At 48.8% G+C, this 17029-nt stretch overlaps 1 protein-coding gene across 4 annotated transcripts in view; it reads left to right on the top strand.

Moving 5' to 3' along the window:
* Window positions 1-17029, top strand: part of Ctbp2 (C-terminal binding protein 2) — a 131568-nt gene that overhangs the window by 1745 nt on the left and 112794 nt on the right. The gene's annotated exons all lie outside the window — the stretch shown is intronic.

Raw genomic sequence — 17029 nt, 5'->3', positions numbered from 1 at the left:
GGCGTGGGTACGGCCGGGCCATCGCGGTCGCCTCCTGCTCATGGTTATGCTCCGCGGAGCCGGACCGACTCGCGGGAAGAGCCTTTCTTCTCCGCCTCGCGCCCTCCCCAGTGCCTCGGGCGACCGGGGCTAGGCAGCGCGGGAGTGCCGGCGCGCCCAGGCCTTGCTCCTGCGGGAGGCCCCGCGGCGTGGCCGGTCGCCTGCAGCCCATGTTGCGCCCATGGGCTCGGAGGCCGCGGGCCCGAGAGCTCGGCGCGGTCACCGCGGGCACACACTCGCGCGCACACACTCCCTCCGGTGGCTTGCTTTCCGCTGGCGACGATGGTCGCGGACACCAAGGGTGCGAGTGCGCGCGTGTTTTTGGTATCCCCTACCCAGCCCCCAGCCCGTACTTTTCCCTGAGGCGGTCCAAGCAGCAGTTGGCTCCAGGGAACCCCCACGTTTGGGGTTTTGTAGAGGAGCGGGGAAATAATTTATGAAATCTCTGCGTGCTTGGAGACTGCTGGCCTACGTTGCCACGCCAGGCTCCCCAACCTCTGGCAAACAGATCTTCCTGGATATTTGCCCACTTTTTTTTAAAAATCAGAAATGGGGGGGGGGATCTTCTTAGAGAGTCCTCGGTTGTGAATGACTTGAAGGGTAGGTAAGAGAACTCGATACATTGGAAATTTAAAATGCTCAACACCTTTATTTGCGATTCTTTGGGATGTGAGCGTTTTTATCTGAGGTGGGTGATTTTTGAGGAAACATTGCATTGGGGTGGGGGGGTTACAAAAGTGGTTCTGCTTTTTTTAAACTTTGTCGGCATGCATCAACTATGGGACCTCTTTTCGAAGGAGATGGATACCGCCTTCTCTCCTCGTGCTGGGTTCAAAGACAGTTTAGAATTACCTCGCGTTCGGCTCCTGGGGCTGCTGTTTGCCTTCAGATAGATTCTTAAAGAACTAGTTTCCATCTGCTTCTGAGAGTTCTGGTTTGAAGCATTTTTCAAAATACATCTTTTACATCTTGAGTAATGGGATTTTTAAAAGGATCTTGTTTTTCCAATCACCTGATTTCAAAGAGTACTTTTAAACAGTAATTACAAAGTAATATTTTAAATTCTAATTCAACATTTTCGGCCCCAACAACTTTAATGAAAAAAAACAAGGTTTCCTTTTTACTTTTCTAAATAGCAACTGTATCTTAAAGTTGAAACGTTGAATATCCTTTTGTCTGGCTCTGACACACTCCTGGAAAAACCCCCAGTGCCCTTTTTATAGCCCCCCAAAGAAAAGTTAATGAGCTGGTAGGTTTCAAGCAAGAAGCAGGTCCTCCCTCTTGCAAAATATGCTTATAGTCGCCATTGAAGTTGAATGTTAGCCGTGAATATACTAACCTTTAATGAAACCAGTTTAATCGTTCACACTTGATCAAGTATAACATGACCAAACAAAGGAAATAAGCCAGCATATTTCTGTAGAGCATTGAAGGGTTTAGTGTAAGTGTTGATGTTGGGTCGCCCCTCCCCCACCCGCCCCAGTTCAAGAGAGAGAGGGTTGAAAGCTAGGGGGATTTATGACACTGATTGGTTTTTCTGTGCCCCAGGGGTTGGGGACCAGGGTACGTCTCTGTGGAAAGCAGCCATATTAGAGGGAATTAAAAGATAGCAGGTTTGGAGCTAGTTCCAAACCTGACAAGGTGTGTTTTGGTTTCTTATTTGGGGGAAGATACCTAAGGTCAAGGAGTACGGATATCCACCCTCCCTCCACACACACCTTGCAATGGCACGTTAATAAGGGGGAGTGGAGGGCAGTGTGGTCTGCCCTGCTGAGGGGACCTCACTACCACGTGAGTTATTTACGGTTTCACTTGGGAGCTTTGAAACTGGCCCTTGAATGGGTGCTCTTGTGGGGGAGGGGCAGGGTAAATTACCTTTTCTTCGCTGTGATTAAGAAAAAAAAAGCCTTTGTCCCTCACATGCATTTCCTTGCTAAGCTTGAGTTGCAGTTTGTGTGGGATTTAGTCGTCCACTTAAGTGAAGAAATTGAAAAATGCAAGAGTGTCACTTCAGAGTTAAGAAAGTTAAAAAGTTTAGACACCAAAAAAACAAACACTGTCACTGTAAAAAAAAAAAAACAACAAAACCCAGCACCGGTGACACACTTTGTGAAATATTTTGGCCTTTTAAGACTCAGGCACACCTGTTCCTGTCCCCGCTGAGTGGTTTGCTTTCCCTGGCGTTGTTAATGTGGCTCTTGTACACAAGATGAAACAGTAAAACTTGGTGGTGGAATAATTATTAACTACTCTATCCGTTACCCTTTCAGGGAATAATCAATAACTTCACTCTTGACTTGAAAAGCTCCAAACAGAAATTCTACTCCTGTACGTCTAGAAAGTGCTTTAAAGAAAAATTGAATTAGCAAACCATACAAGTGGCAGCCGCAAAAACTATGAAAAACCTACACCTACCATTTTTCCTTGTTCTGAGAAAGCAGTCTTTCAACGTTGGTGTATTTAGAAAAATATTGTCACTAGAGAGCTTTAAAGCAGTAAAGGAAAGTGAGTCCAGGATGGATTATTTTGTTAACCATTTTTTTTTTTTTTTGAGGCAAGGTCTCTACATAGCCCTGGGTGTTATGCTGTTATAGAGGTCACTGTAGACCAGGCTTAGAACTCACAGAGAGACCTGCTGGCTTTTTCCTCCCACATCCTGGGATTAAAGGCTTGTGCCACCACACCCTGCCTTTCCTATTCTTACTATTGATTTTTTTTTTAAAGGACATCCAAAAGGACACCTTTCAAGGAGGGCTCCTGCTGATTGTGGGGTGTGTGTGCCACCCTGTTGTCCTGAGTCATTTTCGAAGGCAAAGTTATCTCCCTCCCCTCCCCCATATTCAGTGCTTTTACTGAGTGGAAAAAGAAATTTAAGGAGTTTACAGCATTGCTAGAATGGTGGCCCCAGCTGTCATTTTTTTTTTTAACCACCGTCACTTCAGTACAGAGGGACTGTCATGTATGTGAGTTCAATCAGGGTCCCACTGGTAATAATCTATCAGCTGACAGCAGAAGGCCAAGTGTGGCAGGTGCCTGGTGCAGGCCACATGGCAGTGTAAGCATTCACACAGCACAGGGTTGGGAAGGGATACTGTCCATCTTGCTGGGTATGAACAACTCAGTTAAATTTCCATGTCCAGCTGATAACACACTTTTTTTTTTAGTCTTATAAAAAGTATAGTGAGCTGGGCGGTGGTCGTGCTCACCTTTAATCCCAGTACTGGACAGAGGCTGGTGGATCTCTGAGTTCAAAGTCAGCCAGGTCCACGTCTAGAAACCCCCGCTCCTACCAAAAAGAAAAAAAAAATACTGTATTTTGACCCTTTGCAAAGAAGTCCTTGTCTTTAATAGCGGTGACACCTTTTGGTGACATCTTGGGATATCTTACTAATAGTCTTTCTGTGAGCTAGTAGCTCAGGGATGCTCGGGAAGTTTGTGCTGAAAAGTTTTTGGGGTACCGGAATGCTTGGTGGGTAACTTGTGGATGTGCTGGTAAGCATGTCCTTATTTACTTCGGCTGCGATTTCAAGTTACAGCCCCCTTGGAAAGCAGGAGAAACTTGAGGCTTTCCCCATCCCTATGTTTTGAAGCTAATTTTTATCCCCGTCTGGATTTAATGGAATATGTGTCATAGAGTCATGAAAGGTTTTTTTTTTAAGCCCTATCTCCTCGTTTAGAAAATTATATTTAATAATCGCCAAAAACTTCAGAGCCATTTTTAAAGGTTTTCAGTGGCTCTTTTGATCATGGTTTAATGAAGAGTATCCAAAAGCCAGCAGTGTGATGCTAATGATGGTCACAAATGACTGTTTGGGCCCAGTCTGGAGTTTGCTCTTAGATGTCATTATTAATGCTGAGGCCTAAATTATGGTTGCACTTGGGCATTCAGAACCTCTCCTATGAAAAGAAGGGCTGTGCTCATTGTGGAGAGGGGGGATTCACAGATGAATATAGAGTGTAGAGTGCGAGAGAGCCAGGCCATTGTTGGTGTGGAATGCTGACAATGGGAGCCAAGGGGGCAGTTTTGCCTTCTGCAGGAGAAGGGAACGAGATGGGAACCAGCCTGGCATTCATCTGCCTTGGTCAGGCATGGAAATTTGGCCAGCTTCCCTTCCTGAATTTTTCTTAGAAGGTGGTCCTACTGGACTCCTAGGGAATGCATGCTTTGGCTTCTTAGCAATCTGCATTCTTTTTTAGGAAAGATTACAAGAGCAAATAGAAGCGTTTCCAAGAAAAGCGTTAAGAATCCAAACTTCTTCTTCCCCCTCCCCTTTCAGATTTGGTATTAGGAGAACAATATATATGCCAGACATGGAAGCCACTGAAGTCCCAGAAAGGAGCTGTGTTTATTTTTAATTCCTCCCTGTGCCTTTAGGGACAGTCACTGTAGGTCCCGTTGGTAGCTCCTATTCTTTTTTAAGGTCTTCTTGCGTTCTTCATTTTCAAAGCCTTCCCTCCTCCCACTTCCATGTGGGGCCCATGATGGCTCAGGTGACAGGCATTCATGGTACCTCGTAAAAGTCTCCATCCAAACTGAAATCGTGTGGGTAATTGTCTATTCCCAGGGCTGCTTCTATTTGGTGTTTAGCAATGCGCCGTCAGAACGTGGAGGCCCCTTGGCAGTTTCCATCCATACCTAACTAGGTCTCTAGTGGGTGCTTAGAAATGCCCTGCTTTAGCTGTGACCTAACTCAGATTGAACAGATGACTCCTAGAGTGGACTGAAATGCCATAGAAATTGTGATAAAACGGTTGGCTTCTGACTAATGGGGCCAGCAGGCATGTTAGTTTTATAGGGAATTATGACTTCTGTCCTAAAGTAATAATAGCACTTTTTTCCCCATCCCCCAAGCTGGGTGGTGGTGGTGGGGATGTTAACCCTCAATACCTGGTGGCTACGTTTTTTGCCTTGGTCAGTGGCCAGGAGAAGCCCTGGTAAAGGGAGGGAGGTGCTTTTTATTCATTCTGCTTATAAAAATCCTTTTTATTTGTAAACTACAGAAGGAAATATACTTTATTTGCCCTATGTTATATTTTGGGGTCTTGGCTCATGTTGTTGCACAGGCTAGGCTTGAATTCATTCCTGGTCAGTGCCATGTAGTGTACCACCACACCTGGTTTATGTTGTTGGTTTTATTTATTTATTTATTTTTCTGGATTCTGGTCAGCAGAAGTGTGCTTCTTGCATTACAACATCCTGACTCAAGACTTTGCTAGGAAAGAGAGCGGCTGTGGCTCTGTGTATTATGGGAGGCCCTCCCTCTCTGAGGATGTGGAATACAGCGCCAGGCCTTGTAAGTTCATCCGCATTGTGGCTCTCTGCTCCTCTCATGCTTGAAATTTGGCCTCTAGCTATCTCGCCAAGCTCAGGACAAACAAAACCTTCATTATTGGAGTCATGGAATCCTAGGAAGTTTGTCTGGAAGGAACTAAGAGACCTGGCTTATGACCTAGTGGGGTTCTTTGTTGTACTTCTTGGTCCTATTATGACAGTTTATAAAAAGAAACACCTTTATGGATGCAAGCGGGCATAATAGAACCTGGAAGTGTATTTACTGTGCCTCCTCTCAGAGCCCAGAGGAGAGTACTGGGAGGGGTAGGAGGAGCAGGTGAAAATGCCTTGTTGGAAAGAGGGTCCCTGCACCTTCCCTTTAAGTGAACCCTAGTTGCTGATGGGGAACTTTAGTATGGTCTGCCCGGTAGTTCCGGCCCAGCTGGGCCCGAGGAGAGGTGGAGTAATGCCCCTCGCACCCTGAAACTCTGGTGTCCCACCTGAAAGCCAGGTGAGCAGGGCCGAGAGAGCTCTGAAAACCAAGTCTCAGGGGATGGTTAAAGGAAAGAAGTTAACATTCTGAACCCTCAACCCCCACTTCCAGCCCAACAGTGCCCTCGGCGATCACGTGGCCTGGTATTACTCAGGAACCCAGCTAATTCCACGAGAGAGGGGGTGCCGTTGTTGGAGCTGGCAGACCAGATGGGACCGGACCGTGGAGGGCTGCCGGCAATGGCAAAACTTAGTGACCACTGGGGTCCGAGTTTGGCTACTAGTTTCCAAACACCGGAGACCCAGGTGGAGGCCGCGGCTAATAGGATTCCTTAGGAAGATGCCATTTCATTTTCTTGACGAGTGTGGTGGATGACAGGTATTTTTCAAAGTTTTGTTTTCCCAGCCTTCTCCAGAAGTTCTACCAGTCTGTGCCGCAGGCTGGATAGCTTGCCTGCCTTTTGGGGGAGGCTGGAGCAGGTGGCTCGTGTGGGTGCCATGGTCAGATACTGGTGATGAAAGTCATTTGGGAAAAGTGGTATGGAGTGCATCGGACATCCATCCATATATGTATATGAGTGTCTACAAGTAAGAATATTTTTAATCTTAAAAAGTTTACAGCCCTTAATCTTAACGAGGCTTCTGCGAACTGGGTAAATACAGTAATTTCTGTGTATTTGTGAGAACGAACAACTGAGTCGCTTCCTCCAAGTCACAAAGGAGTTTTTTTTTTTTTCTTCCTCCCCCTAGTTCCTGCAGCGCAGACTTGGGGAGGTGGATCGGGCCACCCGGGACTCTGCCTTGTGCCCAGCCGGACACCGGGACGACTTCCGGTGTCCCGCGCGACCTTCCAGGCGTTGAAGAGGGGCTGGGTCTGAGAGCAAGGCCTTAGCCACACCTGGCCCCGCCCCTCATAGGGGGCGGGGTCTGGCTGGGGACCCAGGGGAAGAGGGAGGGAGCCTCTTCACGGTTCGGCTTTCTGGGATCCCAGGACCCGAATCGCACACAGGTGGCTGCTCGTCCCCGGGGTGCGTGCACCTGGAGGCCCGCCCGCCGGTCTCTGCGCCCGGGATGGGGCGCCTGAGACCCGGAAAACTACCCTTGCCCACGCCTTTCACTTGCTAATCCGAACAGCAGGGAAGTCCTTAGGTGACGGACGTGGACCCTGTTTCCCAGCCCCCACTTCCTTCATCCTGCTGGCTTCTCTCTGACCAGCTGGCCTCCCTGGCGGGGATGGAGCTGCCGAGTGACTTTGAGAGACATTGGGGGGGGGGGGGGAGGACGCCCAATTGGGCCTCCACCTTCAGCTCCACTGAGCCAGGTGTATGGCAGGACCTGACCCCACTTCTGCCCACAGTGATCCTGGCCTTTTAATGTCTCGGACTTGGACCGTGGTGTCTCTGGCTCCTCCAGTGAGGTTACTGGGAGGTTCATTGATAGACTGCCTGAGGGCGAACGCCCACAGGGGCACTAAGCTTACAATGGGCTTGTGGTGTTTTTCAGTGCTGTTTTATTTGTACCACAAACAGGAAAAAGGGCTTGACACAAGTTAACTGCCGGGACCGAGGTCTGCTACCATTACCCCAACAGCTGGGGTTTCATTATGGTGGCAGTTCTGGGGCCCCGAGGTTTATGATTGGAGGTGCCTGGGCATTAAGAGGCAGCAGGATTTTTGAATTGGGGGTTATCCCTGGTGAAACAGTCTGAATGCTTGGCCTTCTGTCTTTGAAGACTTCATAACCTCAGAACTCCTTGCAGCGTTGTTTCTTTTGGTAGAGTAACAATTAGATAGTGAATATCTGTTGAATCCTCACTTGTATCTGCTGTGACTGGTCTACACTAGCCTTTGAGTCTCCCAGGGTGGAATGATGGCTGACCGAGGAAGTGCTTTGAGGTGATTTGCCTATGATCTGCCCACAGAGCTGGGACCCTGAAGTATGAAAAGTTCACACTTCCTGGTCGGAGGATCTTCCTTCTCCCTGGGTGAAGGTCCACCCTCCTTTGCTCTCTGCCTTCAGAGCAGAGGGGAGGAGCAGGTTTTATGTTCTTCCAGAATTCAGACAGACATCACAGAAATAATTCCATCTCACCCTGCCTCCACCACACAGGTTTCCCAGAGCTCATGGAACTGAGACGTTCGGCCTATTTTCATTTTGTTCTTTGGATGATCTTTTCGTTAGAGTAGCACAGTCTAAAACAGGGAGGGCTTTCTGTAGGCTCTCCAGGCCTTTAAAAGTTTATTGCACTTAAAAACATTTTAAATCAATGTATTTGCGTGGGTGCGGGGTGGGGGAGAATCAAAGTGTATAAGTGTGCATCACCACCTGCTGGTGGTTCATTGCACTTTTGTGCTGGAGCTCTAACACGAGCTAGGCAAACACACTCCTTTTCTCCCTAAGATGCTCAGGCTGGCCCTAATACTCACTCTGCAGCTTCAGTCGGCTGAGTATCTAGGGTTCCAGCTGCTCAGTCTCCTCTGTACTTTAAAAATAACACTTATTTTTATTTCATGTGTATGGGTGTTTTGCCTGCATGAGAGTCTGTGCCCACAGTACATGCAGAGGCCAGAAGAGGGCATCTGACCCCCTGGAACTGGAGTTAACGGATGAGGTTTTGTAGCTGTTCATTACCTGTGCGTGCTGGAAACTGAACCTAGGTCCTTTGGAAGAACAGCCTCTTAACCATTGAACCATCTCTTCAGCCACTCTTTGCTGTAATTTGAAAGTGACTCTTTAGGCCTGGCAGGTCTCTGGGAGCTTGTGGCTGTGTGGATAGAATTCTCTCTGGATTGTAGACTCACTGTGGACCTCTGTCTGCCCCACTCCCCTAAAATTATGCCCCCCAGGATGACAACTAACTGCTGGTGCTTAAGAACAGGCCTCACTCTGTCAGTAGTTAAGACTTGAATTCCCATTTTGAGCATGGTCTCAAGTCTCCTCAAAGCAGGCACTACCATTCTAGGGAGTACCCTTGGGGGGTGGCTTGATTGGCATGAACCTGACACTCCCCTGTTCCTCAATTTCTGCACATAGATACTTGGAGGAAGCTGGGCAGGGGTCTAACCCCTCCCCTCCTGGAGGATGGGATGGTCTTTCTGCTCAACTCACGTAAAACCAGTACGAACTTCTTTCAAGGAAGTTCTAGGTTACAGCCTTGGATTTGTGTAAAGCTGGCCTTAGTCAGGAATCTGAGTGAATTCTCCAGAACAAAAGGATTAGTCTTCTTTTCAAAGTGGCTACCAGAACTGAAAAGGAATGGCACAAAGTTGGGTGTGTCCTAAAAAAAAAATCCAGAGCCTCGCCCCTCCCCTGTGGTGATTAACTCACCTCAAAGGCACCCAAGGCAGGAGCTCTGGACCTAAGGTCCCCCTATGGAGGGGATTTTCCTGAAAAACAGGCTTTCATTCAGAGAGTACCTTCCTGCTCTGCAGCCCTTTCTACCCTGTGGAGAACAGGTGTGGGCCTGTGAGCCGGGGAAATCCCTTTAGTTATGCTGGGGAGGGGTATGAGCCTCAAAGAGCTGGGGCTGGGGACACAGTAGGTTGGACCCTGACTGAGGGTGACCTGTTGGAAGGTGTCTCTTAACAAATTACTCGTTTACCCTGGTGCCCTGGCTCTGCTCCAGCTTGGGTAATGATTATATTACTGTCTGTTTTAAGGTCCCCCCCCCCCCCCCCCCGTTTTCAGACAGACCTCCATTGTGCTTTTACAGAAGAGGTCAGTTGCAGGGTGGGAGGAGTGCGGATCCTGTGTTGGCTTTAACTGTACAGGTAGAGGTGACGGATGGGACGTGAGAGGATAAAAGCCCCCTCTTTAGACGGTTTGCCTGGAAGGTGGGTTCTTGCAGATAGCTGAGCATGAGTATGTTCCCCTGACTTCTGTGGTTCTCCCAGCCTTTGTTGTCTGGCTACTGCATGTAATCTCATGGGCGGCCATTCCCCGACAGCAGCAGTTTCAGGTGGGTCTGGGGTGCAGGAAGTACGTGCCCCTGGCTTGCTTCAAGGCATCAGGAGTCCTTTGCCCTGCAGAAAAGCCACCGAGGCTGGCACCTATGTTAACTCCTTCACCACAGGGGAGGTGCAAGGGGCACCCTAGCTCCTAGTCCTCTGTCTGGTTTTCCCATCCTGTGTGTGTACAGTTTCTTTTGTTTTCTTTGGTCTTTCACAGCGTTTTTGATTTGGGGATGAAGACCCCGATCCCTTACCCTTGAAGCATCCTTTAATTTCTCAACTAAATGGAGGATTAAGAATGGGATGTAAACCGTGGGCCACACACCTTTATATCCCAGTATTCAAGAGGCAGAGGCAGGCAAATCTCTGAGTTCCAAGGCTAGCCTGATGTACAGAGCAAGTTCTAGGACAGCCAGGGCTGTTACATAGAGAAACCCTGTAATGGTCTGTCCTGTCTCTTTAAGAGACAAGCCCTGCCCACTTCCTCCCACTGAGGCAGGCAGATCTTCCTGCCTTCAGTCTGAGTGCCCTCCCCCAGAGGCAGCTTCGACCTTGTTCCCTTCTCTCCACTCTTCCCCCCCCCCCCCCCTCCTTCTGCTCTTACCCCACCTCCCTTTCTCCCCTTTTCCCTTACCTGTCCATAACCCACTAAAATACCCACTTCCTCGGGCCTACCAGTCTCCGTCTCTCACCCACCACGCGGCCCCCTGCCTGAGACTTGCTCCCTACCCTTGACAAGCTGCCTTGGGGACCTGCTGCCTGGTCTCATGTCCCACTGCTCACTGCCGCCCCTTGGGGAACCTGCAGCATTTTACTTAAACCATGACAAGCTCTGTCTTCAAACACAGACAAGTGAGATTCTCTCTTCTTGGGTATACTGGTCGTTCCTTTCCTTCTTAAAGTGGTCAGGAGTACCATACAAGTTACTCTCACAAACTCACTTGAGGTTGCTTCTGTTTTTGTTCCCACCTTAATGACTGAGAACTTCTCATAGCTGAGTTTGCAGTGTACAGGGATCATGGGGATTTAGTGATCCCCGGCTGACTGGGATCTGTTCGTGTATGAGAGGCCTGTGAACTTTAAAATGTGAGTTCATAGCTGTTAATGCAAAAGGAAGCTTAGAAAGCGACTCCCTAACTCATATCATCTACAGCAGGGTCAGGCTTGAAGCTTGCATTCCAGGAGGTTTTCAAACTGGTGATGCATGAACTTGGCCCTCGGGACCCAGCAGCCCATGTGGCGATCACAGTGGGCGTTGTACTGTATGGAGGACAGTGGTTCTCAACCTGTGGGTCAGGACCCCTTTAACAAACATTTCTCCAGAAATGCTTACATTATGATTCACAGCAGTAGCACAATTACAGTTAGGAAGTAGCAACGAAAATAATGGTTGGGGCTCATCCCAACGTGAGAAATTGTATTAAAGGGTCGAAGCATTAGGAAGGTTGAGAACCCCTGAGCTAGCAGGATGGTTTAACTTTTCTCTAGAAGACATGCGGTTGGAAAGGAGAGGGACACTCTTCTACAACCTAACAGAAGCATCAAGATACACAGAGGTGGACTGTTCTAGAAGGTGTGGCACAGATGAGACAGAAAATGCTCCAGCCCTTCCGGAATTTACATTTAGTGAGCCCTAAAAGGCTTTGGCTTCTGAGTATGTAGATTAGTCTTATTGTTACACCGTCCCACGAGGTAATGTTTGTAAGTGCTCAGAACAGACTGGAACATTGGCTTGTTATATCCAAAAAAAAAAAAATACTGTGAACTAGTGAACCTGAACCTGTCGCTGGTCTTGTGCCAAGGAAGCCCGTTGTGCCCTTCATAGAGGGTGGATGTTGTCCCCACCAGGTATCCAGGGGGTGGAAGGGTCTGGAACAGCGGAGAGAATCCATGGGCTCAGGACTGACTGGGGGCCATTATAGGAGGATACTGACCAGCTTAGGTTAGGACACTGGGGTTGGTTTGCTTCTCATTGGCTCCTGGGGTCAAAGTGAAAGAACACGTTGTTTTTAGACAGTGACATGTTAGCGCGTATTTGTTAAGTCAAGAAATGCCTAGTAAAATATTCATGTGTAATTGGAGACCGATTCCTTTTCCATGGGAAATAAATTGGCAGTCCCAGACAGCAACATGGGGGCCATGCCTGGTATAGCCTGCTGAGAGCAATGTCCCCGGGTTGGATTGTTTCCCCTGGGAGCCTAGATCCCCACTACATAGAGTTGGCATCCACAGCATGGGCGGGACAGAAAAAGACTACTTTCCCTGCTCCTTCCCTTGTGGACTGGCCTTTCTTAGCTCATATTCCTGGTCCCCAGGCAGGAGGGTCTGTGCTGCCCGTGGGAAGACAGGTGATGCGGAGGGAAAGAAGAGACACTCTTCTACAACTTAGTAGAAGCACCAAGATACACAGAGGTTCTAGAAGGTGTGGCGCAGATGAGACAGAAAATGCTCAAGTGGTCCTCATGGAGTCTTTGTTGGTCATCCTCCTGGCATGTGGGAGTGGGTTTGGGTTGGTGAGGGACAGCTTTGGTAACTGGATCAGATTCACTGGGGTAGCAGATGGGTTTTGCATGTCTAAGCGGGTTTCTGATCTAGGCCCTTCAGACCCTGGACATGGCCCCCAGGGCATCTCTCTGTGCACTACCAGGTACTGACAAAGCACCCATTCAGTATGAGCCAGGCTGAGCATGCATATCTTTATGAAGTGAATAGTGAGATTCCAGTTTTAATCCTTCCTCTCTCTCTCTCTCTCTCTCTCTCTCTCTCTCTCTCTCTCTCTCTTTCGTTTTTTTTTTTTTTTGAAAGAGAATCTTGCTGCTTAACCCAGTCTGGTCTGGCCTTGAACTCTTGACCTGCCTGCCTCAGCCCTTTGAATGCCAAGTTCATTAGGCCGATTCCAGTTTTAGCATGAGCTGCTCCCTCTAGGCAGTGCCACTCCTCTGTGCTGCCCGTCAGGTTCCAGGTGTGAGCAGTAAGGGTGTGTGCATGTGCTACTGTGGAAGACATTCTGTTACCTCCAAGGAGCCCTGCCTGGTCATTTCATGGACCGACAGTTTCTTTGTGCTTATCAGTTCATGACATTCAGAATTTCATTTGGAGATAGTCCTTGAAGATCTGCTTGGAAAACTGGAGTTTGCAGTGCAAGAGTGAGTGTGTGTGTTTCTCTTTCTCTTTCTCTCTCTCTCTCTCTCTCTCTCCCTCCCTCCCTCCCTCCCTCCCTCCTTCCCTCCTTCCCTTCCTCCTTCCCTTCCTCCCTCCCCCCTCTGTGTGTGTGTGTGTGTGTGTGTGTGTGTATTTAGGCCATGCATGAGTCAGAAGGTCCTTCAGCAGATTCTGAGAGTGTGGGTAAGCCCCTATGATGCTGATGCCTGTGGCATTTGTATAGTTGATTCTATTGCCACTGTGGTTTTGGCGGTAGCCCCAGAGGGAGGAACATCGAAGTTACAACAGCACTAATAGAACTGAGAATGATAAGTTGTCTTCTCACCTGCCTTGCTTGGGTTTTATGTAGTATTCTAGTTCCCTTCTCCCTCTGCATTGCAGACTGGCATGGGGGTGGAGTTAGGGGTCTCCCAGGAGCACAAAGAGGCCCCCTGGGTGAGTGCCAGGAGCTTTTAACCAAGGAGCCCTTGCTCTCCAGGTTGACCTATGCATGTTGGGTTAAGAAACTGGCTGTGGGTTTGGTGGTTTTCACATGAGTGACTCCTGCAGTCCCCAGAGAGGACCTCATGGCTGGGTGGCTCCAGAGAGGCCGGCTGCCACAGCAGGGGGATCCCCGGGGCACCCCTTCTAGGAGTCCGTCTCCTGGGCCCTGCACGCCATCGTGTGTTGGACAACCCCCAACATCTGTATTTTTAGCAAACTCCTCCAGGTGGTTCTCCCTGTAGTCAGCCCAGAACCTGCCAACCACACACAGTCTGTCTTTCTTTAAACACAAACCACTCCCCCAGCGCTACACCCACACACTTGAGTCTGGTTATTGAACATTTGGCATGCAAACGTGGTTGAAAGAAGGTTTTATATAGCTTGAATAACCCCCAGATTGAATGAATACATTTGAAGTTTGAAGCATGTATTTGTGCCTTTCTGTCTTCTTTTTAAACGCCTCTAGAACATCACCAGACATTCCTAGGAACCTGAGAGGAAGTTGTGTGTGTGTGTGTCAGTCTGTTACTCTTGGGGCTGGTTTCACAGGCAGATGGACTTGACATTGAACTGTATCTGTGCGTAGCAGTGTTTATTCAGATGAGCCTGCACCGAGAGTCATGCCACAGCATGCCAGCAAGGAAAGAAACTTAAAGGCTTGGCTTGGCAAAGTCCACCGCGAGTATCACCCATCAAAGATGGATGCATGAAGTCAGCTTGTTTGTTTTGAGACAGGGTCTCACTAGCCCAGACTGGCCTGGAACTTGTGGCAGGCCTCCTGCCTGAATTATGCCCCCATCCCCACCCCAGTATAGATAAAAGCCACCATGCCCTGTTTGGAAGTTGATATGCTTACTCCTAGCTGATGTCAGTGTTAACATGTATGAATTATAGGCACTTTTGCCTCTGCCTACAAACCAAAACTACCTTAACCTACCTACCCGTGCAGATAGCACTGCCTGGTAATAATACCAGGCAGTAAGCAGGTTTGGGAACAATACCTTCTGTTTAGAAAGGACACCCCAGCACGGGATGCAGAGGCAGGTAAATCTCTGAGTTTGAGGCCAGCCAGGGTTACACAGAGAAATTTTGTCTCAAATGCATTTTGTTTTTATTTTTTTCATGAGACAGTCTCACTGTGTAGGACAGAATAGCCTTCTGTAACAGAGACTGAATTTAGTGTTTCCAAGGCTGGTTGGTGGATCCCTCCCTCCCTCCCTCCCTCCCTCCCTCCCTCCCTCCCAGCAAGGTCTCATGTAATCCAAGCTGGCCTTTTAATTCAGTATTTAACTGAGGTTGGCTTTAAACAGATTCTCATAAATGCTGGGTTAAAAACATATCGGTACACCCAGCTGCCCGCCTTGCATCTTTCTTCTTTGAAAGATTTATTTATTCTGCTTTATGTGAATGAGTGTTTTGCCTGCCTGCATGTATGTGCATCATGTGTATGCTTTTTAGATCCCCTAGAACTGGGATTACGGGTGGTTGTGACCCACCATATGAGTGCTGGGAATTGAACCCAGATTCTCTGGAAGAGCAGCCAGTGCTCTTAACTGCTGAGTCTCTGGTCCCTACCTTGCTTTCTGTTTGGACAGATGCCTTGTCCACCTTATTTTTTACTAACAGCCCTGTGTGACGTAGCAAGGGACGGTGGTTATTTCCCACTTTCCACCCTGGCCTCAGAGTTCTGGAAAAAGTGAGACCATGAGGTGGGTACTCCACTGGGGCCACGCTGTATAATATGGAGTGGCTGCACTATAGATACTGTGGGTCTAGGCATGGGTTAGTGCATATTTGAAGGTGTGTGTGTGTGTGCTCGCGCGCGCGCGCATGTGCGTTTGTATGTTGAGTTTATCCAGTTGAGTCTCGAGCCTCTAGTGATAATTTCCTGAATTCACAGGGGACATGAACTTAATTAAAAGGGTGCTCATAGGTGTTTTGAGATGAGGGACAGAAGAAGGGCTCAGCTTGCTAGTGTACAAGGTTGGTAACTGGGACCTTGGACAGGAAAGTGCGGGTAGCAGCTTTCTGGGTGCTGACTGAGAGCCGTTGTAGCCATGGCCTGAACTCTTGTTGCCTGACTCACTCACTGAAGCTTGGGTACATTAGGGACACCCAAAGAAAAAACAAAGGGCTAGCCTGCTTGATTATCTGGAAAGTGGAATCTTTGGGACCCACCAACTTCTTTTGGGGGGCTGCTTTTGTTCCACTAAAACAATGACTTCGTGGTTTATGGTGTTTATGAAGTCTGGCACACCTATCCGCTCTCATCCGGACATCTTAATAGAGATTAAGTACAGAATAAAGCCAATGTGTGAGCAGAGCTACTCCCATAGGCAATATTGTAGTTTTAGATAGTCTAATTATGTTTAGTACACGTCACTGTGGGAAAAGCTTTCTAACTTAGTAAATCAGACAAAAATAATGTCCAGTGTTGGGTGTCACATAAGGTTACTGAACATGCCTATCTGACCCGATGAAAACCAGGCAGAGCTCCTACCGTGTGCTTTAGCTCCAGGAGGGCAGATGGAATTGGGACAGGAGGTGGGGTCATCCCCAGGCCCAGAGCTGTAGTGGGTAGGCACATTGGGAGAAAAGGACATACTTGGTTGTCTTCTGCAGTGTTGTGGCCAGGACCATCATCTACAGGTGTGTGCTCCAGGTACTTGCTCGCTGGGCCAAAGACCCCCACCTCCCTGGCATTAGGTTTCATGCGGGGTGTGTGTGAGTCTCTGTAGCGTAAGGAAGGAGCCTTGGGAAGGGATGTCTGGGAGTTTTGACTTCATTTGAAGAGGATGGCAGGCTGCTGAGATGTTACTGTCCCTAGGGCCTGGGAATGCAGCTCAGTTGATAAAGTGCTTGCTTAGCATGCGTGAAGCTCTGGATCCGATCCTCAGCACCACACAAACACCAGAAAGGTTGGCGCATGCTTGCTGTTGCAGCACTTGGGAGATGGAGGCAGAAGGATCAGTCCTCACCTACATAGTGAGTATGGCACTGGGCTGGCCTCACACCTAGGACTACTCACTCTGCCTCTGCCTGAGTGCTGGGATTAAAGGCGTGTGCTTCCAAACACAGCTGAAGTTGCTTCATATAAAAGCCGTTGCTGTACCTGGGAAAATGAATCAGTGGGCTTCCTTACAGGGTGCAAATCTAACGTGGAAAAGCTGTAAGCACTGGTGTGCAGCTTGTTGTCGGGGAAGACAGGGGGAAGAGCACTGGGATGCACCCAGCTGTAGTTGTGGGGTGGGCAGAGAGGGTGAACTTGTCCTTTGACTCATTTGTACTTAGGGTGTCTTCCTGCTTACAAGTGGAATCGCAGTGTGAGCTATCTGGAATCCCAGGGGCGATTGGTACCCTCAGGTGCAGGGCATTCCTGGGAGGCCGTGGCACTCTTTGGCCATTTTGCTTCTGGAACAGTGGTTGGATTGTGTGGCACGGGACTCCAGGGTATTCTGGTTGTCAGGTGCTGCCTGGCTTGTGCTCACTGGCCAGGTCCATGACTTTGAATACTGAGGGTAATGTCTTCTAAGAGAGGACTGCTGTATGTCGGGTGCCGTTCTGGGCCTTTGGAGCCGTGTCCTGTGCTCATAGGACTTTGAGAACAGAGAGAGGTGTGGTGTGGTGTGGTG

This window comes from Microtus pennsylvanicus, chromosome 5 (assembly GCF_037038515.1).
Source record: "Microtus pennsylvanicus isolate mMicPen1 chromosome 5, mMicPen1.hap1, whole genome shotgun sequence".
Taxonomy (NCBI): Eukaryota; Metazoa; Chordata; class Mammalia; order Rodentia; family Cricetidae; genus Microtus; species Microtus pennsylvanicus.
The sequence above is the reverse complement of the archived record's forward strand: the minus strand, read 5'-3'. Positions and strand labels throughout refer to the sequence as shown.